General features: G+C 37.2%; 1 protein-coding gene across 2 annotated transcripts in view; it reads left to right on the top strand.

Annotated features, from left to right (window-relative positions):
• The first annotated feature begins 513 nt into the window (after nucleotides 1-513).
• The window catches only part of adarb1.S (adenosine deaminase, RNA-specific, B1 S homeolog), a 48,826-nt gene continuing 26,830 nt past the window's right edge, over nucleotides 514-22,509 (top strand). For both annotated transcript variants that reach the window (XM_041578225.1, XM_041578224.1), the window contains exon 1: nucleotides 514-888. The gene's annotated coding sequence lies outside the window, so the exon portion shown is untranslated. The remainder of the gene's footprint in view (nucleotides 889-22,509) is intronic.

Below are 22,509 nucleotides of genomic sequence, written 5' to 3'. Positions count from 1 at the left end.
ACTGCTGGTTCGGGGCATTGCACCCGGGCCAGAGACCAGGAGCGGTGACCGTTATACCATAAATGAATATTTAAATATGCTGATTTAAGCGGCAGGTTGTGGTCAAGGAGACCTGTGATATCACCAGTAGCACATTCCAAATATGTGTGTGTGTGTGTGTGTGTATATATATATACCTGTATATATATATATAGTGCTTGGGGCTGCAATCATTCAGCAGAAGGAATAAACCTCATACATCATTCACATCACATGTGATTCTTTTGTCACTGGATTTAAACTCTACATAGAAATGTCTTTGCTTGGAATCTTTTATAGGAATGGGAGCTTTCCCAAAAGTAATTATATGGTACAGGGTTGCTTTGAATTTGCGGCAGCCTGGACCAAACGTTCAAGATGGCAGCCCTCTGGTTCTAACATCAGTCACTAGCTGAGCGGTAGCCTAGCATTAGCAGCCTGTGTTTCAGTCGGCCACGCCCCTTGACTCTTCGTCCATTGTCAGCTGAACGGTGCACGCGCAATAGGCGGGGGTCGGCCTTGTAGGCGGCTTTGTCTGATTGGTTGTTGTCATGCACGCGCTGTGGCGGGAGCTGTTGCTTGGTGTGGCTGCCTGTGAGCTGATTGAGTGTACGCAGCACCGGGAGGCATAGACACTGTGCTCCGCCGAACGGGAGAAGGACTGGGACTCTTGGGCACCAGCACAGACAAGCGGAAAAGGTCGAGTTGTCATTCAGTGGAAAGGATTTAGCGGGGCACAAAGGACTGCTCCAGAAGACCTGCCACTCTCTGCCCGAGGGCAAGCACGTTTCATCCAAGGGAACCGGCAAGACCCTGCACATCTTTCCTCTTCTAATCCCGTCAGACCCGTGCCCTGCTCAGCATTAGAAGGTAAGATTTCTTATTGCCTCAACCTGCTGATCAGCAGCATTGGCCGAACTACAATTCCCAGCATTCCAGGTCAGTCGCATGAGTGGAAACTGAGTGTTGTATCTTAGCTATAACTAAAAGGCCACACGTTCTATATTCACTGCTTTCTCTTCACGCCCCTAAGGTCTCGGTTAACCACTACCCAGTGATCTAACCCATTGGCACAATCACTATTCAGTCTTCTCGCCTTAGGAGCTAGCACTCTATTTAAGGACGAGGAACATGGCCGGGGCTTTGCATACATTTGAATTTAGTAGACTGTTACCCCACACTTGTGAAGTCTTAAAACACTGAATGTAAATAAGCCTCTCTGCCCAAGGTGTCTGTGCAAATCCAGCAGGAAATTCTATAGGACATAGCAAAGAACCTGTATAGAATGCTGTGGTTTTAGTACAGGCACAAACAGGATTAAATGACATTCTGGACTCACTCTGACTGCAACTGTCATTAGGTGGAATTGGTAATCAAAATGCTCCTATTCACCTGTCACCATTTCCTATAGTAACCTATGGGAAGGGCACTGCCTGAAGCGCACATAGCAGTGACAGTTGCACCAATGCACCAGCACATCTGAGCCAAGTGCCACATGTTTTGCACTAAGGAGCTAGCACTCTATTTAAGATATCAACTTTTAAGGTACCTACAATATTTGAACTCTACAGAGTTAATGACCTTTTATTGGATGCCCAGCACAGGCTCAACTAGTCCTTAGCAAGGTGATCATATTGATATGTTTAATATGGGGTGTAACTATAGAAGGAACACCATAAAATAAACTCTGGAGAACCACAGTGAATTCAGTGTGTTTATTTCATCACAACATGTTTCGGATAAACATATCCTTTAGTTGAAGCTAGCACCTGATGAAGGATTTGTTTATCCGAAACATGTTGTTATGAAATAAACACACTGAATTCGCTGTGGTTCTCCGGAGTTTAATTTATGCTGATCTTGGAAGTGCTGTGGCCTGGACGGTGCCATTGAGAAGAACCCTAATACACATTGGAGTGAGGGACCACCTAAAATTGTGCAATTACCTGTGTAGAGGGGAACACACCTCTTGGCTGCACAGGACCCAAGAGAAAATGGGCCCTAGTATGGAAACTGAAAGCACATCTATTAACCACCTCCCATGAGAAAAAAGGGTTCACAGGTCAATGAGGTCGCTCAAAGTTGGGTATAGTTGAAAAATATTTTTTGTGCTGTGGTATAAGAGGGTTCTTGGGTCAGTGAAGATGCATAAGTTAGGATGGATAGAAAGAAATATTTTTTATTGGTGGACCCAATGACTTTTAAGTTACACCACTGTATTTATCAGTCATATTATTCGCTGTGATTTCATACAGCGTTTCCCAGTACTGTTGCTTTGTGTTACTTTCCGTAGTAAAGGTGACCATACACAATAAGATCCACTCGTTTGGCGAGCTTGCCAAACGAGCGGATCTTTCCCCAATATGCCCACCAACGGCAGGACTATATCGAGTTAATCCGAACGAATGAGAAATGGGAGAGAATGGGCACAGACGGGATGAGTGCCGCATCAACTAGCCAATGTGGTCCTTGATCACCAAAAAAATCAAACCTCCCTGATCAATATTTGGCCAGATATTGATTGGGGAAACCCATTGGAAGCCCCCATACACTGGAAGATAATCTGAATCGGTCTAAAGTACCCACATTGGCACCTTTAATCTGCCAGTATATGGCCACCTTAAGTGTGTGTTCATAATAGGGGCCAGGAGAAAAGACGGTTTAAAACACATATAAAGCTGGCCATAGATGTAAAGATTTCTAAAAGATCTTTTTGTTATCGTGAGACCACGATTATCTCGAAATGATCGTTTAAATGTGCGATTTGTCCATCAACTAAAAAGACAATTTCAAGCGATATTGCCAGTAAAACTGAGGGTAGCTGCCTGCTTGGCCCTGCAAACACAGATGCTGGGGCCGATAAATTTTTTTTAACCTGGCCGATCAATTTTCTGAAAGAAAAACCGTAAAATGCACGATCATTCGATTCCCACTAACCTCACGATAATTTGACGGATTGGCCGGATTGCACTGAAATGTATACAGACATTTATTGAAGTAAAATACATGCTGAACTGTTCATGTGCTTGAACTTCATTTTCAGGGACCTCACAGCTGAGCCACTGTATGCATAAACTGCAGAATTGCTGTTCTTTTGAATGAATGCTTAATCAGGCTTTAAAGGGAAGGTACTACTGATATGTCTGTTTTTTTTTAGCTTAATGTTTTGTAAAATGGGCATTATCCTAATTCTAACCAGTTAATTGCATTGTTTATTAAGGATATTCTCCAAGATCAGAATACTGAAATTTAGAATGACTTCTTATTTGTCAGCCTAAAACAAGTACCTTACTTGTGTGTTGTGTGACCTTTAGAGCTACTCTGTAATTTGTAAAAGGTGTTCTAGTATGCTGCAGTTTTTCTGCTTACATGGTAGTGGGTCTGTCTGCTCAGGGGCATTTATACCTGAGTGTAGAATCGTTTCCTTTCATATATACCTATAATTCTCTGGTTCACCTGTAAGAAGCATCCTTTTGGACACTGGCCTCTGCTATTCGACAGTTCTGGGTCAAAGAGATGCCTTTCTAAAGCCAGGGTGAGACTTGGTGAGGAAGTAGCTTTGTTTAAAAGAAACTACTAAAATCTAAAGAGCATAATAAGGATTCAAATGAATCATTTTTTGTTGGCATTATGACAACAGTGAATTACCAATGAATAATGCAGATTTTGTGTAATTGTTCTTTGTGATCTCCATGAACTCTTCAGTTTGCATATCTGAAACAATCAGACCTGACATTTGGACATCTTTTTATGCTTTTCATCTAATTGTCTTTAGTGGCTTAGAGGGCTGTCAATGCAAACTGTTTTATTATTGTTGGTGGCAATTGCAAGAGCCACCTGTCATGTTATGAAAATGCATTCATTAAAGCAGCATTAGTATGGCCTATAAAGGGCACAGCATTCATGTAATTTACATTGCGATTGCTCTGCATACAGAAAGCCTGCAGCAGCATTCTTAAACCATCCCCCACCCACAGACCTGTCATTATAAAGCTGATCACAGCATCCTTAAGCTCCATACTAGCATGCTTGTCCACATATGACATGTACTACACACAGCAGTTTTGTTTCTTTTTCAAGAGAGGAAATCCTTAAAGGAGAAGGAAAGGCTTCCACACTTGGGGGTTCCAAATGTTAGGCACCCCCAAGTAATTGTATTGACTTACCTGAAACCCTGGGCCGGTGTTCCTATCAGCAGACAACTGCACCAGCCGGGGGTTATACCAGTGAGCGCCACAGATCAATCCTGTTCCGGTGTCCTCTTTCTTCAAATTTCCTGAGACAAACGCATGCACAGTTGAAAGAAATAGCCGACTTTTTAGTTAAAGTTTGGCTTTTCGTTCTACTGCACTTACGCAGCCGAGCGAAGGAAAAAGGAAGACAGTAGAGGATCGCTCCGTGGTGCTCAATGGTATAACCTCGGGCCGGTGTATATTAATTATATTCCTTTAACTGATATTTTGGCTTTATTTGGCTCTTTTTTCACAGACAGCTAAAGAAATGTCCATAGTCATTATTTTAGTTGCTCTGAATGAAACTGGTGTATGTAAGTGCCTTGACAGGGTCGGATGATGACCTGCTTCAATGTCGATTAAAGATGCAGCTGTTCAATGATTTATACATCTTTGAGTATGAGTTGGATTATTGAGAAGGGGAGTGAGTGATATTCATATTGCAATGCAGAGCACAGTTTTCCTTCTTCCCACCCCTTCCCAAGAATGGGGTGCAACATTTACCCTGGATGACAGACCTAGTTAATTCCAATAGGTTAAATGCTCATAATACACAATAGATTTTTAAAAATAAATGCATAGCTCTAAGTTCTAGTTTCCCTTTGCCCTTTTCTTCCTCTACAATCTTGGGTGACTTGTGAGCATGCTTTAATTTTGTTTTGTGTGCATCATATTAGATTGGGTTAAGTACAACACGGAACCTTTCTCAAAGATACGTTAGGTGACTATATAGGGCATAAAACAGCCAGTAAAAGTTGAGGGTAAATGTCAGTTGTTCCCTATTATTGGAAAATTAATACATTTGTATGATTAAGGTCTTAAAATAGAGTAATGTTGAAAGTACAACTGCTTTTGGACTGACTATTGTCAATCCAATCCAACTACAAAGATCAGTACATTAGAATTAACATGTTGGAGTCGAATCCAAGTCCAACAAATGTAAAGTTTTGAAATTTCTGCTCTGCAAATTAAATATTGGAATCTACCAAGTACTAAACATTCTTAGTATCTCCCTTCTAAATATTAGTTGGGGTGTATTGTAATTTATGATACACAAGCTCTTTATTTTTGGAGAACATAAATAACAGATAAACCCACCCAAAAATCCCCATTGTGTACTTATGCTGTTCTTTAAACCCTGTTTTTGCCAGTGTCATTTTTAACATCAACTATTGTATGCATTAGTGTAAAGGTGGCCATACATCTATTTAGGCTTGTGGACATAACCGGGCAATAGGAATCAATTAACTCATATGTTTAGGTGCACTCACACCTACGCATCAAACGTTTCAAATATATGAAAAACTGCAAAGGTCTGCATGTATATGGACTGCATGTCGCATAAAGCAGGAGATTGGATTGTAGAATATAGTGATGAGCTCAAGCAATATGCTAACCATATTACCCAGTGATCCCCAACCAGTAGCTCGTGAGCAACATGTTGCTCTCCAACCCATTGGATGTTGCTCCCAGTGGCCTCAAAGCATGAGATTATTTTTGAATTCCTGGCTTGCAAGCAAGTTTAAGTTGCATAAAAACCAGGTGTACTGCCAAACAGAACCTCAATCTAGGTTGACAATCCACATAAGGGCTACCAAGTGGCCAATCACAGCACTTATTTGGCACCCCAAGAAAATCTTCATGCTAGTGTTGCTCCCCAACTCCTTTTTCTTCTGAATGTTGCTCATGGGTTCGAAAGGTTGGGGATCCCTGATATTACCCTTTGCAGTCCAGAAGGCAACCTGCTTTTTTTTAAGGGGGTTGTTCACCTTCCAAACACTTTTTCCAGTTGAATTGTTTTAAGATTGTTCATCAGAAATAAAAAAAAAACTTTTTTCAATTGCTTTCTATCTTTTATTTTTTTACAGTTTCCACCAAATTTAAGGTTAATGTTAATGTTCCTGTCTCTGGGATCTCAGTCGGACAGCTCAAGAATTCAGGCACATATTCTCAACTGTTACAATTTGCCAGATTTAGTGGCTACATTAGTTGATACATTTCTCTGAAATATCTTTAAAATATTAGCAACTATTGTATCAATTCTAATAACTGCCTTTAATGAAACTGCTCAGCAGGGCAAAGAAAGAAATGTATGAACTAAATCTATCAATTTAGAACAGTTTATAGAGTTGGCGAACCCCCCTCGAGCTGATTTAGAGAGACCTAAGAAGGCAAAAATGAAACTTTACACTTAAATATTAGAAAAATGTTCACAAATAGAAAGTATTTGGTGAACTATCTGAAACCAACTGAAAAAAGTGTTTGACTTAATAGAATGGGGCCCTATGGTTACTGATGGTGACCCTGCTGCCAGCAGACACTGCCCTAAATGTATATCGTATTTTTTCTGTCATTTATTTCTGCAATTACTTGTGAACCTGGTAAAAAAAAAAAAAAATCATCCACTTGTTAATTTTGTTTCTTTGAGAAATGCTACGTACGGTCAGATGAATAAGATTATGTTTAATTTTGTAAGATATCTATAGAGGATGTATAGTGGCCTTGTATATTCTATAGGGTTGGTGTGCGCAACAAAGAAAATAACTAATGCTTTGTGAGTGACAGATTGCATGCTTTGTTCTTGCTTAGTTGTAATGTGTGCCATTTCTTTGGTCACAGCTCTGCCATCTGCTACTTTGATCTATGAACATTTCCTTACATAGTTAAGGGTAGGGGTTTTTTGTTTTGCAAAAATGAACATAGTTATTTGTGTAAACTTATTAATGTTTAGAATGTTTTACAGATGTTGCGGACGGCATAAACTGTATATATAAAGGAGGTGTTTTTACACTTGAATTAGCTAAAAGCTAATCTTGCCTTGACTTAACTTTTGTATTAAAAGGGTAACCATTATATGTATCGACTGTAAGTGAGAAAACAAGTGAGAACACATCTTGTTATCCAAACCCCCCCAGCTCCCAAGCATTATGGATAACAGGTCCCATACCTGTACAATGTATTTGACCTTCATCCCACTCAGAATTTGTGGGTTTGATGAGCAAACACATTAATGAGCTAAATATGTACCCAACACAGAACTTTGTGACACCCACTAAAAACTCTACTAATGTAATGTTGACAACCACCATATTTTAGGCAGTTAGTCCTATCTATGTACAAACAGTATCAACCAGACCAATGAACCTTTGTTTATGTGGCACTGTATTGTCCACAACATAATCTTTCTATATACAATCAATTAAATATCCTGCATAGTTTCTGATATAATCAAGTTTATCTTCACTATTCCTCTCTCATCATCTGTTTCTCTTTATTCTGTCTTCATGCAGCAGTTAGATATCAGATAATCATTGACAGTTAGATCCAATATTTCTTATAGGGGGGCTACTTTCCTAGCAGATGTATTGGAGCTCACTCAAATAACTGGTGTAATATACAGGGCTTTTTAAAATAAATGGGCCAAATTATTACATAAAATGCAGGAAAAACAACTGGAAAATCCTGGAAAATGTTTCCATTGAAATGCATTAGAACATGAAGGGACTGTAAAAAATATAAATGTAAAATCGGGTATTGACTGTACTGTTTTAACTCACTTTAACCCCTTTCACGCAACGTATGTGCCCTCTTAGCTTTCATTTATTTCCCCCTCTCCTAACCATATTGAAGCTTAAGGTTAGGAAGGACAGATTCCACCACAAAGAATTTTTTCTTTAAAGGAGAAGGAATGGCAAGGAAATAGCTAATCACTATGGGTGTGCCTTACACTTCAAATCATTTATACATTTCTGTCTACATTGACTTAGGGGCACATTTACTAAGGGTCGAAGTGAATTCGAAGTAAATATTCGAATTGAAAAACTTTGAATTTCGAAGTATTTTTTGGGTACTTCGACCATCGAATAGGCCAAATTCGACTTCGATTCGAAGTGAAAATGCTTCGACTATTCGACCATTCAATAATCAAAGTACTGTCTCTTTAAAAAACTTCGACACTTCGCCACCTTAAACCTGCCAAATTGCTATGTTAGCCTATGGGGACCTCCTAGAACATATAGCCAACATTTAGCTAAGTTTTTAGAAGTCGAAGTAAGATTGTACAATTAAATCGTTCGATTCGAAGTACGATCGTACGATGTTAAAAATCCAACGAATTCGACTTCGAATGTCGAACTAGCCTATTCGATGGTCGAATTTTGAAGCTTTTTGCACTTCGAAATTCGACCCTTGATAAATCTGCCCCTAACAATAGACTGGGTTGGACTTCTGGCTTTTGATCTGAACCCATTTGTGAAAAAGGTGAATTTGTGAGCTGTCTTTAATAATTCAAACCAATAACTCAACCTTTCTGTTGCACAGAACTAGGGAGTTTTTGATGTGTCGTTTTTGATGTGTCGTTTTTGATGTATAGTCCTTGTGTAAAATGAATGCGATTGCTAGTACCTATCATATTTCCCATCTTAATTCTTGTTTCAGATGAGTTATGAAATATAGTAGGTGGTTGATAGCCGGTTAAGATCCTGCTATGTTTATAACTTAGATTCTTTCTCAGTTTGTCTTTGGTCTTAATTGTGAGTTATAGGAGATAATTAAATCTTCCACCTTGACATCTACTGTATATACATCACCAGTATCCTATAATTAATAGGCAGAATTAGGGCCTGATTTGTTATTTAGCTCACACCATGTTCTTGTAGTTCTGTGCTGTGTATTTTATCAGTGTTGTAATCAGAACATGGAATTCCCTTGCTGATGCTAGAATTACATGCCTGCTTTTTGCTGTTAGGCTTGATTGGATTCATTCAGATGACTTCTGATATTTTTAAATAGACTTTCTAAGACCATGAGTAATGTCAGAGCAAAATATTTCTCTAAGCGATAGTGGTACTTTTCCTTTTTGATTGATATTGTACAAATTCTAAAGAGGTAGTTCACCTTGAAATTAACTTTTAGGCTGCCACAAACAGTATTCTAAGATAATTTGCAATTTATGATTTTTGTATAGTTGAAGTATGAAGTATTTGTTCTGTGTCAGGCTCAGAACTTAAACTGCTATAGGTTTACTGGGGTTTTGCAAGTCAAAATGACGTGTAATTAAGAGAAGGACTCAACAAAAATGAGAAACAAAAAACAAGAATAATAGTAACAATGCACATCTATAAAAATAAGTCAAATCAACTGGACTGCTACTGTATGTTTTTTTTCCCTTGAAGACGTTTCACTAGTCATCCAACTGGCAAGTAACAATGAACACAGTTAAACTGTTTTGTGTTGATGGGGTTAGTGAGTTCACCTATCAGCGTTTTTGTGTGTTGATTTAAATTGTTGATTGAAATTAAATTAAATCTAGTTCTATTCTGGCATCAAATATTGCAGCTGGATTAAAGGGATCAGTTATCCACACATAAAAAACTGTAAAATAACACTCGTTTGCAAATTGAACATGAAACCACTTTTTTAAATGAAAACATCTATACCTTGTGAAGGCAATCTGGAAATTTGAATATAGGTACAAGTATAGTATGCACAATTTTTAAAATATAGTATTAAAATTATTAAAAACTATTTCCTTTTTCTCTTTAATAAAACAGTACATTGTACTTGATCCAAACTTAAGAAACAATGAATCCTTATTGGAAGCAAAACCAGCCTATTGGGTTTATATAATGTTTACATGATTTTCTAGTGTATTCAAGATCCAAATTGTGGAAAGATCCCTAATCCATAAAACCCAGGTCCCGAGCATTCTAGATAACAAGTCCCATACCTGTATTGCTTTTTACTTTCTATCACAAACAGTACATTCCATTTTATTAGAACAGGATGAATGCATCTAACTTTAAGCAACTGTAGACCAACAACTTAAGGTTTTGCCTCATAATATTAAAGATCTTTTAAAGGGTTTACATTTTTTGCGCAATGAAAAAAAAAAACATACATTCTAAGCAATTTTCCAAAATGCATACCAAATTTCTTAATGTTTAAAATCATTTGTAAGTGCTATTACTATTAAAATTATAAATTATTATTCTGTTCTCCCTTGAAAATATTTGCAGCCAGGTGAGATGAAAAAGCCTGTGTTAGGGTTTCTAACAGCACCACATTTTAGTAAAGGGGATTAATAGTCCTTAAGCATTACAGCCAAAGTTCATATTCTTTGCTGAATAAATATCCTTATAATACAGGTATCTTTAGTATAATAGTTTGTTTGTTGTTGTTGCCAATATTCGTTAAGTACCCCACAGGCTTAAAATTAGCAAATGCTTTTTTTTCAGGGCCTAATAAATAAGTAGGGTGTGCCACATAGAACCTGCCAAAGCCTATGACTAAGTACCTACAAGGCACTAAAAACGTAAGGCTATCCTTTGAGATGGCTCTTTTTGTTAAATAAAACTACTTTTCATCTGCATCAAATATCGAAGTGAAGTCTGGTTTGTGCCAGCCTACAACTGAACATAAATCTGCCAAACCATTGAAGAGGTGCTTCCAGGTGATTCACATGTACCGTAAGTCAGAGGGGTCAGGGATGCCTTTGCACCTAAAATATACTTTATATTACTTTACTGACTATTTACTAATTTCTAACACTAATTTCCAGTTGAATAACTACAATCTCACAGACCCTATGACTGCAGGAAGGGCCCAGAGAAGAAGGGTGCCAGGATTGGTCTGGGTGGAGTCTGCAGTCTTACTTATTCTTTTTTGCCTGAAATTGGCAATATGGAATGTATGAAACATCCTGGCACGTGAAGAATTCCTTGTTTGATGGGCAGAATTTTATAGAGGGGAAATTAATAAATGAAATCATTTGGCTTGTTTTTGTTTTTATCTAAATATATGTAAGTAGTATGCAAATTCCTGCTAAGATAATATAACGGCTATAGCTAGCATTTAAATGTTGTCTGCAATAAGATAGTGCAAGCTTAAGTTTGGTAAAACATGTTATTTGTGGACATTCTCAGCAAACTGTGTTTGTGTAAAGATTTAATTCAAAGTTTAGATTTTATGTCTGTAGTCACAAAAGGTATGCATTTATATATCTGTGTTGCATAGCTGGGGCTTTTTGGCTTACTTATGACTTAATATGTGTTTTTTTTTATAGGCATTAAAACATAATATATAGTTGCTCACGCAGTCTGTTTTTCAAACCAAATAAAAATGCTTGGTGTCTCTATAAGTAAAGGCAGATGTGCAGTGGTATCTGCAGCTTGTTTTGTTTGTTAAAATATGTCTGTGTATAATTTGGTTCTGGTAAGCATGTTGGTTATGTAGATTTCAGCCAAACAGAATGGACATGTATGATTTTTTTTTTTTTTGCTGGGATTTTTGGGACCCGCCCTTTCACAACAGTTTGTTACTGTATTGCCAAGGAATAAAATACTTGTTTCCTCCACTTTGTCACTGCATCTTCCTTTTCATTTCTAAGGGAAAATTACATTTCAGGATAATTTTATACTGAAATGGTTTGAATAGATAATTCGGATAATCATAAATGAGCTCACACTTAATGTAGGCATCTTCACAAATTATGTGTCATAAATATCTTTCACCCTTTCTAAGGACAGGCCATGTTTAGGGAACCACAAAAATTTCCCTTCTATACAAAACTAATGTATCCTGAAGTGGTATAAATAGAAATTAGTGGGCCCCATGGAAAAAATAATTTTATGACACCCCTAGGGGCAAATTTACTTACCTCCGAAGTTGCGCCAGCGTTGGCTTTGCCGCACTTCGCCAGCAGTAGATTCGCCAGGGCTGTTCAAATTCACGAAGATCCGAAGTTGCGCACAAGTTACCGATCGTTTGAGAAGTTGCGCTAGCGATGTTAAATCAGCGGTACGAAGTTACGCTAGCGATGCCTAATTTGCATACGGCGCCAAGTTAAAGTACAATGGACGTATATGTAGCAGCAAGTACCTTACACTTCACAAGCCTGGGAAAGCTTCATAAAATAGAGTTGTTATTTTGCCCTATACATGTGCCCACTGTATAGTTTATGTGCCATATGTTAGGAAATGTAGGAGGGAAGGAGGGTACCCCCAAAAAAATTTACAATCTTTTTCAGCCTATCACCCTTAAAAAAGTAAGACGCCAGAGTTTTTTGGGACTTAATTTAAACTTTTTTTGAAGCAAGTCCTATTTCCTCTATTGCACTTCGCCTGGTCTGAGGTGGCGAAGTCTGCCGCAAGAGGTATTGTTCACGAAAATCCGCAACTTAGTGAATTAGCGTAGTTATGTCCCTTCGCCAGAGCACAACTTCTCATGGCGTAAGGGTGCAAAGTAGCGCTAGAGTAGGTCCACTTCGCTAGCGGATTTACGCCAGCGCCCATTAGTAAATCGGCGAAGTGGCAAAATGACGTCACGCTGGGGAATTTTTGCTAGGAATAACATATTTTTATGAAACTTCTTATCAGGCAGTGTTTCACTGAGCCCCACAGTAGTTCTACAGGTTCTGCTTTCATTATTTTTGTGTCTGTGATGTTTGGAGGGTACAGTGAATAGCAGTTGAAATCACCATTGGCACATGGTTTGTGCAGTTACATGAAAAAAATAGCTGTATGCTATTTATAGCTATATTTGTTCAAATAATTTTTTTTTTACCCGTCATAAATACATATTTCTTGTTTGTTTTTGGAATGTGTGTTTGTTACTGGATATGTTGTTAAATAGTGTGGTTTAATAGGGAGTGTCAAAAGTGGACATGGCCTGCAAAAATAAGTATTCTGTCCCCAAATGTATGTTTTAGCATCTGGTAAACTAATGTTAATGTGATACTGATCCATATCTGATCCTTCACATGAATCATGCCAGTACTACTTGGTTGCACTTGGTTATAATTCCTGTCATTCATGGGAAAATGTCAGTATCATAATAAATATAGTTATATACATGATATTTACCTACTGTAGACTGGTGAATCACTACTGTTAAAATCAGCCCTGCTGTAGACTGGTGAATTAATGTTGTTCAATGCTCCTGTAGACTGGTAGATCAATACTGTCATAGACAGTGGAATTAATATTGATACTTTAGACACTTTTAGATACTTTTTTTGTTTCAGAACTTTGAAACATTTGTTTTCTTTCCTGAGAAAAGAAACAAACAAAGTGAAACAAATGCTGATATTTATCAGCCAACAAGGTCTTTAAGAAACATATTGATTTGGGCATCTTAAAGAATCCCAAATACAGTGTACTCTCCATAGCCTTTATTAGCCTTAGTCTAATGTCTCTTTACAGTCTGTAGTTGCTGTACTAATTATATTCTGCATTTTACTGGGTTTTGCCTCTCATGAGGCATATGCCGTTTTCATCCACAATCCGTTTCCAATGGAGCATTAATTAGAGATATACTGCCACCGTGTGGCATCCAGTGCTCTTAGTTTCGGAAATAGTATAGCTGATTGATCTTGTTGTATAGATAAAAAGAAAAAGAAAGTTCAGATGTTTTTAAATAGCAATAAAGACATTTTACTGCTTCCTTGAAATGATTTGTGATGTTTTTCTAATACTTTAGTTTAATCTTAAATTTTCCTCCCTTTGGATTTGCCCAGTAGCAGTTCAGTAATTCAGCAAACTTTAAACTATTAGTTTTCCACATTATTTGATACATTTAGCAGCATCAGAGCAACTAATATATTAATTGCAATTGTTATGTATCATTGTGATGTATCAGTTGTAACGGTTGACCATAGGAAACCTCTGGGCATATGCTCTTGTTTATAGAGTGTGCACCCTTTCTTACTGAGCGACTCCTAGGAAACGAGAAGGTGAAAATATTTTTTTTAATTAAGAAAAATGGGCAATAATTAAAAATAGAAAGCATATTAAAAATCAATATCTGTGCTGTGCAATAAAAACAGTGGAACCAAAAAAGGTGTTTAGAAATCTTTGTGTTTTTATAGGGAATTTAAACTTTTGGGCAGGGCCCTCTTTACCTCTTGTATTGGCTATTGTTTATTTTTCATGTATGTTTAATGTGTTCACCCTTTTATTGTACAATACTGCAGAATGTGTTGGTATTTTATAAATGCATGAAAATAGTAGTACTATAATAGAAGGAGGTTTCTTTAAATGCAGCAACGGTCAGGTTCAGCCAAAAGCAGTTATATTACTCTCTACCTAGGCTTGTGAACTTGGACATAGCAACATTCATTGCTCAGTTCAGCAGACCCATAGTTGAAAATAATACATTTTCAGTTCATCCAGGTGTCTAAACTTATATGAATTAATACAGTCTGCAATAAATGTATTCGGTATTGTTTTTAAACAGTAGGGGGTGGTGTTGTTTCAGTTTGGTTACCAAGTTGTCAGACTGCTACTGTCAAGTAAAAAAAACTCTTGTTCATTCCTGATTTCATGACTTTTGGTCTACGTCTGCTGAAAATAAAGTAGTGCATTCTGTCTACTTATAAAGATTATATTTTTCAGTTTTAAAGAACGATGGAACTTTAATGCAGACTTAATTATAAATAACTTGTGTGTGAATATAAATAAGGTGTAAGAAGGTGATCTATAGTATGATATTTGTTTTAGCTTATACTTTAGGAAAATGAAAATCTGCTGGAAATAAAACCTTAGTAATAGAAGTGACTAGATTTAAATTACCCTTACCAAAAGAGGTACTACTATTCTTCAATTTTATCTATTAAGTTTTAGTCTAGGTGTCTCTTATACATGCTGTGATTCATTTTATCAGAAGTTAGTAAATCTATTAAAGTGTTTTAGACTGTGGGAAGAGTAGCCAGAGTATCCCTCTGCATGGGAGAACAAACAAACAAACAAATGAAAGAATTTCAGAGCAATTTTAGATAGACTGCACTGATACCCTGCACTGAAAAGAAGTGTGTATGCTTTGGGAACGCTAATATACTTAAAGGGATCCTGTCATCGGAAAAGATGTTTTTTTCAAAATGCATCAGTTAATAGTGCTACTCCAGCAGACTTCTGCACTGAAATCCATTTCTCAAAAGAGCAAACAGATTTTTTTATACTCAATTTTGAAATCTGACATGGGGCTAGACATTTTGTCAATTTCCCAGCTGCCCCCAGTCATGTGACTTGTGCCTGCACTTTAGGAGAGACATGCTTTCTGGCAGGCTGCTGTTTTTCCTTCTCAATGTAACTGAATGTGTCTCAGTGGGACATGGGTTTTTACTTTTGAGTGTTGTTCTTAGATCTACCAGGCAGCTGTTATCTTGTGTTAGGGAGCTGCTATCTGGTTACCTTCCCATTGTTCTTTTGTTTGGCTGCTGTGGGGGGAAAGGGAGGCGGTGATATCTCTCCAACTTGCAGTACGGCAGTAAAGAGTGATTGAAGTTTATCAGAGCATAAGTCACATGACGGGACAGCTGGGAAATTGACAATATGTCTAGCCCCATGTCAGATTTCAAAATTCAATATAAAAACATCTGTTTGCTCTTTTGAGAAATAGATTTCAGTGCAGAATTCTGCTAGAGCAGCACTATTAACTGATTCATTTTGAAAACATTTTTTTTTCCCATGACAGCATCCCTTTAAAATAGATAAAATATTGTACAACTATGGGGGCTGCATTCAGTTCCAACTAATTTTTAGGACCCACATTTGCAAATAACAGATCAAGAAAAAAGGGCAATGTCAAACAGGTTCACCCACAGCTGAAATTTGCATAAAAAGACCATTTCACTTTTCATTGCGTATTTTGGAAACTGCATGTCACTGCAGGTACAGGCAGTTTTGATTAAACTAGAACTTTCATAAGCATACATGTAGTTCCTGGCTTCCACTAGTGGAGGAACTCCATTGTCTTTAGGGATCAATGGGTTAAATGTCATTCATGGATCCCTACACACCTAAAAGATGAAAAGCATTCCCACATAAAATAACACTGTAGCTGCTAAAAAAATAAATACATTTCATTTCCAGGCACTGGGACAACAGTAATAACCTTAAAATGTAAATAAAATAGTTTTTGCTTTATGGCATTACTGCTCCTTACCTCTATGGGTAAACTTTGTTTATATTTATGCCATGATAAATGCCAAGATGAAAAAAACCTGTTTATTTAACTTTGTCTTTGCACATATGTATATTTTATACTGTGATGTATGTTATGTGCTGCGTTGTCCCAGCTGGCTTGTGGACAGATTTATAACTGTATTCCTTACAAAGTTGCTTATAATACAATAGCATGTTTTAAGGAAACCTTCCTGAAATATGAGTAGCTGCCATGCGGCAGGGCAGAATTTCTTAAGATATTTTACTTACTTTTTTACTTTACAGCTCTAATTGGCATACACACAGAAATTCACTGTCTCTGTAACTAGTGCACATCTTTTGATACACTCAGGGGGTTATTTACTGAAATACAATTAATTACCACTTTGACCAAACTCCTGTGAATTTTTTTATTGTATTTATCAATAAATTTACTCAAATCTGGTGCAGCAAAAGACTTCATGAAATCGTGAAAAAATCCAAATAGTACGATTTGACACCTGAAAACTCAGATTATCGCCCGAAAAACCACAAATTATTTGGATTATTGTCCGAAACCCAGCAAAGATCATGATATCTTGAAGTTGTAAACGGGACATATGCCATTGACCTATTACGTGACCTTGGCAAGTTTGAGATGGAGTACTTTTTTATTTGGACTTTTAAGTGGATTGGGATTTAATAAATCATGAAAAATTCTATTTCTACTAAACCTGGTGTTTTTCCCCTTAAAAACTCAAAAAATCAGATTTTTGTTAATAACCTCCTCAGTGTAAATCAATGCACAGCTCTTACATTGACGGCTAAATATACACAAGCAGAGGACATATTGTGGAAAACAAGGTGGTCCATTGCATACAATTAAGATAGAACTTGGCATTTTATAAGCATTTTTCTTTTCAAGCTGTGCTGTTGCCCCTCGAAGTGCTGTGGCCTCTCTGAAGTGCTTGCTCAGAATCAATGATGTCTGCACCAGATGAAGAGAAGGCATGTGCTTTATTGTTATACAACTTGCACACACATCAGGTTTATGCAGTTCAGTGTACCGCCACACGTGTATTCAGAGTCCCCTGCACCCACCAGCAACTGGTGGATACAGGTACTGATGGCTAAGCCTAAAATTTTGACGTTCAGTACCACCATGGGGCCTTATAGAAATCACTGCAGTTGGATGTTATTTAGTATCAATTACATTATTTCGTTAAACCCCACACAATGACAATATCTACAGACATCTTCCACTATAGTTAACTAAAAATTGAAATCCCTTTATAAACTCATTTCTAATAGACATTTAAGAAAGGTTATCAAATCAGCTCAATTGTATTTGGATTGAACATAAACATTGGGAGTAAAGCAAATAAATTTTCAGTTTATCCGTTTTCTCTTAAAGGAGAAGGAAAGGCATTCTGCTCTTTGGGTGCCAAATGTTAGGCACCCCCAAGTGATTATATTGACTTACCTGAAACCCTGGGCCAGTGCTCCTATCAGCAGAAAACTGGTTCAGTGAGCACCACGGAGCGATTCTCTTCCGTCTTCCTCTTTCTTTGCGCGGCTGCGCAAGCACAGTAGAACGTAAAGCCGAACTTTAACTAAAAAGTCTGCTATTTTGTTCAACTGCGCATGCGTTTGCCCCAGGAAATTTGAAGAAAGAAGAAGCCAGAAGAGAAGCGCTCCATGGTGCTCACTGGTATAACCCTGGGCCGGTGCAGTTTTCTGCTGATAGGAGCACCACCCGGGGTTTTCAGGTAAGTCAATACTATCACTTGGGGGTGCCTAACATTTGGCACATCCAAGTGCAGAATGCCTTTCCTTCTCATTTAAAGGGGTTGTTGACCTTTGAGTTACCTTTTAGTATGATATAGAGAGTGATATTCCAAGACAAGTTGCACTTTCTACATTAAAATCTACCTACAGATCATTTTGATTCTTTTTCTGCTTTTGTAAGTAATTGTTTACTTGAAGTTCCTAAACCTGACTGTTTGCTAACCTGACTGTCCCTTCAGAGTTTCTAATGCTAACAGACTACTGCTGCATAGAGGAACATGGGGGTAAGAAATGTAAAGTAAAAGCATCTGGCAAATACTTTTATGGCAAACTTATGAACCACATTCAAAGACAATGTTATGATGGATATAAAGAAAGTTTATTTTTTGCCAAATTGGGCAAAGATAAGCTTATTTGGTGATTTAAATAAACAAGCAGTTCTTTCTGTATGGTTATTTAAACAAAGGGGTCCTTGTGTCTTCTTCTAAGCAAGATTCATTCAATGTTCTCGTTTGAGCAAGGGTAACTGATTTCAGGACAGTGACTAAGAAATGGATTTCTATAGAATGCTGCATATTTGTCATGGTTGATGATATAGGTTCTGCTTTGGAAAAGTAAATGTGAGGTTTGCATCTTATGGACAAGGCAGTTAAGACACACGCAGAATGTATCTTTTGATATGTCCAACATGTACCATCTATTTGTATAAATGGCTCATGATGGGCAGGACAAGAGACACATGGGGCAGAAAATAAAATACCCTCATGACTGCAGTAAGTTATAGGTATGGGATCTGTTATCCAGAAACCCGTTATCCAGAAAGCTCTGAATTATGGAATGACGTGCTGCAGTCATTGGACTTTGGCCGTCTCCCATAGACTCCATTTTATACAAATAATCCAAATTTTTCAAAATATTTTCATTTTTTTCTGTAATCATAAAACAGTACTTTGTACTTGATCCAAACTAACCAGCCTGTTGGGCTTGTTAAATTGATTTTCTAGTAGACTTAATGCACGAAGATCCAAATTTACGGAAAGATCCATTATCCGGAAAGCCCCAGGTACCGAGCATTCTAGATAACAGGTCCCATACCTGTATAACTTAAAATATTATCTGTTTGTCATACAAAAGGGGCAAAAATGTGCCTTGCTAAACCATTTTCCCCATTTTCTTAAATAATAAGTGCCCCAGCTGAATCAGAAATGTATAATATAAAATGCAGCTTTTTTCCCTATTTTAAAGAAAAAAAAGGGTTAATTATGACTTGCCTCATGGCTAATGATGAGAGCAGTATCTGTTGTCAAAGCATTTTGTATGCAGGTGATAAAAGGAGGAGCATCACCTCATGTTGGGGTTGGCATATGTGTTTGTTGGAGCGAGGGTGACTGCTAGTAGTGCTCGTGTGCTCCTTCTAATGAGCCAGTTACATTTATACTGACTTCTCCACACTGAGTTTTAGTACTCTGACGACCTTGACTGCACCCAGTCTGGAGATTTCTGCCATGGCATCTCTGCTGGCTGCTCCTTGCTACATAGGGAACCTTTTCTGCCTTGTGAGGCGGCGTTTTAAGAGAAGGCGCAAGAAACGTTCTGAAAAGAAAGGTATGAAATGCAGGTTCCTTTTATTTCTTCTGTTGTATCTAATGATATTTTACTCGTGTGCATTTTTGCCTTTGCTGTAGTTCTGACTGATGGGCTATCTTTGTTTTTTACTGTTTTTAGACTCGGTTTGTGTACACAAAAAAATAACACTTAGCTGAGTGTTTGTACAACTTACTTATATATGTTTTTCACCCGATGCCATAGTCCAGGCTTGTACAGTTCTTGCCGTATTCTATGTGGCTTGCTAGATCCAGTTGTTAAGTGGTTAATAGAATTTTTACTTTGTAACATTGCAATGTATGATTTGGTTTAAAACAAGATAATTTCATTTGTAAACCTACTGTGGCATTACCTATTTATAAGCTATAGTTATTTAAAACGTAGGCTCAATAATGATTTCTACAAGCAGCTTTGCTATACGGCTGCCACGTTTCTACATTTTCAGAATATATGGAATCCCATGCTGCTCCATTTTATTCTCAAGATATCCCTAAACTGCACTCTTTTGCCCTAATTCTGTAATAAAGAATAATAAACAATGCTACAGGTTTAATATGTTTTTTTTTAATAGATATAGTTATGTTTCCCTGGTTTCTGATTCTAGCTTCTCTGGTAGTGGATGGGTTAATTAATTTATTACGCTAACCAGCCCTTCTTTCGGTATTTCTCAGCCATAATGAGAATGGAATTAGTATAGCAATTCCTATCATACAGATTGTAAAATACTCCCATGAGTTCCATCCTTTAGCCAAATCATTCATATGCAGCTTTTAGCTGTGAAGTGAGATGGCTGAATAATATTCATATATAAATATCGGTGAAGAGTTTTGCTACAACAGCATTTCTTTCTCTTTGTTTCGTACTAAAACAATTCCACCTAAAAGTCTAACATTTTCACTGTTTGATCCTTGATAGCAGAGATGTTATATATATATATATATGTAATTAAACTTCCTCTCATTGGAAAAATATCTGATGTGTATGGATGTAGTTCACCACTATTTGGGTATGTAGAATAGGAACATGTGTGTGTGTGTGTGTGTGTGTGTGTATATATATATATATATAGTAATAATAGCTGTAATTCTTATAGTTCACTGACCCAGTGTAAATGTAATAGAGGAAACTTGCTTCATTCAGGCAGAACCAATGTGAGTGATGAACAGTCTCCGTAAAGGGCTCTGTAAACACGATGATGCTATACAGGTATGGGATCCGTTATCCATAAAACTCCGAATTACGAAAAGGACATCTCCCATCGACTCCATTTTATTCAAATTATCCAAGTTTTTGTAAAGTATTTCCTTTTTTTCTGTAATAATAAAACAGTACTAAGGTATACGTAATTCTTTTCAAAAGCAAAACCAGCCTATTGAGTTTTTTTAATCTTTACATGATTTTCTAGTGACTTAACGTATGAAGATACAAATAACGGAAAGATCCGTTATCCGGAAAGCCCCAGGTCCAGAGCATTCTGAATGCCCGGTCCCATACCTGTATATAAATAAAGATAATAATAATAATGTTGTGCATATTTCAAGATTGTCTTGTTTCTATAGGACTTTTTTAATGTTTACTGCTCCTGTACTTGTTTTTAACAATATTACAAATAAGCTGTTTTAATTGATAAGAAAAGTGACTTCATTAAAGTGAAATACCATATCAGTGGCATTACTGTACAGGTAATGAGAAAATCCTGCTTTCTTTGCTATGGACTAGGCCATTTCTGGCCCTGTTAGGCTAGCCATGTAAATGCCAACCTGCCCCGTACATCAGACAGAGCACTTGAGAATGTCTTCTTATATAAGTTATTTTGCATGTTATACTACATTTCAGAGCTAGTAAAAACCATTGGCGCTGGCCTGGCTATGAATGATAGTAGATGTGAATGACAAATGTGCTGCTAGATTTAGACTTTTTTTTCTTCTTATGTGTCAGTCATATTAGAACAAATTCAGCATCTCCCACGATAGTGCTGCCAGAATAGAATGTACTGGTCTGTACAGTTTCTAAGCCTGTTTAACATTTATATAACCTCTAATTTGACAATACAACAGCAATGCCACACTACTTCTAACACATTCCATGTTGGCAAGCCATATTCTAAATTGATTGTAATAGCATAGTTGTAAATAAATTATAATCTAAACCTGTAACGGTGTCCCTGCTGCAAAGAAATGGTTTCCATTGCTCTTTGCGCTCATTTGTTTGAATTCAGCTTGGACATAATACACAAGAAGTTTGTGTGTCCTTGCTGAACTTGGGTGGGTTTCCTCTCGGTGCTCTAGAAACCTACAGGCAGTTGGTTCCTGTTAAAAGCATGAGTGAATGCAATAGTGACCTTCGATTGTGAGCTGGGGCATGAGCTAACGTGAATGAGGCATAAATCTAATCACTGAAGAATTTCAGTTATGTTACAGGTTACATCACTAAACACTAATTATGACTGATAATATCCTTAAGCACCTTTAATAAAGATGATATAATTTATAATGAATATATAATTCACAGTGTATTCATTGCTCTTGTGTATTAGAAAGTACAGTATTACTAAAAAACACCCTAGCTCAAGAAATGGGTACAGACATAGGGAAAATATTGGCCATTCATCCATAGTTTGTCTAAAAACTAGAAAATTGGAAATACATATTCACCCCCAAGTCTCCTGCTAACTGAGCCAATTTAGGCACATTTAGAAGTCACTGTGGTTATTGTTGTCTAGTAGAAATATTTTTGTTGTGTCTGATTATGGGCTCTTTATCAACCACCACAACATTTTATGAACACAATGCAGTAAAAAATAGTGTTGTCTTTGATGTGCTTTGTCTCTTTGCTTTTTTTTTAATTACAAAATAACCACAGTTTAGGCTCAGTATAGAGTTAAAGTTGTAATCCTAAAATCCATTAGGAAATGGGAGTGGGTTATTTTCTAAAAATCTGTTTTTTTA

Source organism: Xenopus laevis, chromosome 9_10S (genome assembly GCF_017654675.1).
Source record: "Xenopus laevis strain J_2021 chromosome 9_10S, Xenopus_laevis_v10.1, whole genome shotgun sequence".
In the NCBI taxonomy this organism is placed as follows: Eukaryota; Metazoa; Chordata; class Amphibia; order Anura; family Pipidae; genus Xenopus; species Xenopus laevis.
The sequence above is the reverse complement of the archived record's forward strand: the minus strand, read 5'-3'. Positions and strand labels throughout refer to the sequence as shown.